The following is a 1,631-nucleotide window of genomic DNA, read 5'->3' as shown; positions in this document are numbered from 1 at the left end:
TATTTCCTGTGCTTCATGATCTCTTTCTGGTTCCTTTAAGCCTGCACACCTGTGTCTGTAAATGGCCCTTTCTTTGCTCTAGCACTTGAATGTACATTGTTTTAGTATCCTAGCTGCTAAAACAAATACCATTCAATGGTTTGGCTAAAACAATAAGAATTTATTGGCCTATGGTTTTGAGGCTAGAAGTCCCAAATTGAGGCATTAGCAAGGCAATGCTTTTTCCCTGAAGTCTGTGGCCTTCTGGAGCTGGCTGCTGGTGACCCTTGGCTTTTCTGTCACCTGGCAATGTACACAGTGGTGTCTTCTTTCTCCTCTAGGTTATGTTGATTTCTGGTTTCTTTCCCTGGCTCTCTCTTACTTTCATTCTGCTTATTAAGGACTCCAGTAATCTGGATTAAAGTCAAACTGATTTAGTTGGGCCACACCTTAACAGAAGTAACATCTTGAAGAGATCTTATTTACAGTAAGTCTGCAACCACCAGAATGCAGACCAAGACCATGTCCAAACTGGGGTACATTGTTCAATCCATCACTCATATCTTCCAGCTAAGTACCTGTCTAATACATCACATACATGTATTGATATTTTTATTACAGATTTCAAAAGAGAGGAGATCTACTACATACCTATCTTACTACATGTTTCCCTTTTACTTTTCCCCTTCTCCCTACATGCCACTGAATCAGGGGGTATGGGTTCCCCCTTCCCCATGTGATAGACACATCCCTTATGCTATATACTGAATCTCACTTCTACATGGTTAAAACTAAGCTCAATTTTCAACCTTCAACCTTGATGTGTCAATGAGATATTAAGAAATTGTAGAAATTCCTTTCTCTCTCAAGATGTATAATTTTTTATGCAATTTTATTGTGATATATTCATATACCATACAGTCATCCAAAGTGTACAACCAACTGTTCACAGTATCATCATATAGTTGTGCATTCAATATGTACACTTTTTAAGACTGTAGTCATGTTAAGTCCTCAAAAACAAAAATCAAATAATATTTAAGAATCAAATCTAAGTAATTATGTCATTGCTGTTATTGGTTTCTGCTCTCTTCTTCCCTCATGGCTAGGAGTTGCTATAGAGAAACATAATTTACCAGGGAGAAAGTGGTACAATATATTTAATAATATAATATTATCTACATTACTTGGGCTAGAGCTAGGAGATTCCTTAGAGTTTCTCTGATCCCACCTCTCATTTCACAGATATAGAAGTGAGTAAAATAGAAACATTCTTGTGATAGGCAGAATAATATCCTCCCCCCTCCCCACAATGTCCACATCTTAATCCCCAGAACCTGTGAATATGTTAGGTTACATGGCAAAGGGGAATTAAGGTTGCTAACCAGTTGACTTTATTCTGGATTATCTTGATGGGCACATTGCAATCACAAGGGTTCTTAAAAGTAGAAGAGGGAGGCAGAAAAGAGAGTCAGAGAGATTGCAGCATGAAAAGGACTTAGCCCAACATTACTGCTTTGAAGACAGAGGAAAGGGCCATAAGCCAAGGTTATGGAGGTGGTGTCTAGAAGCTGGAAAAGCCAAGGAAATATATTCTCCCCAGAGTCTCTAGAATGAACATAGGCCTAACAACAACTTGATTTTAAACCTTG

The sequence above is a fragment of the Choloepus didactylus genome, chromosome 14 (genome assembly GCF_015220235.1).
Source record: "Choloepus didactylus isolate mChoDid1 chromosome 14, mChoDid1.pri, whole genome shotgun sequence".
Taxonomy (NCBI): Eukaryota; Metazoa; Chordata; class Mammalia; order Pilosa; family Megalonychidae; genus Choloepus; species Choloepus didactylus.
The sequence above is the reverse complement of the archived record's forward strand: the minus strand, read 5'-3'. Positions refer to the sequence as shown.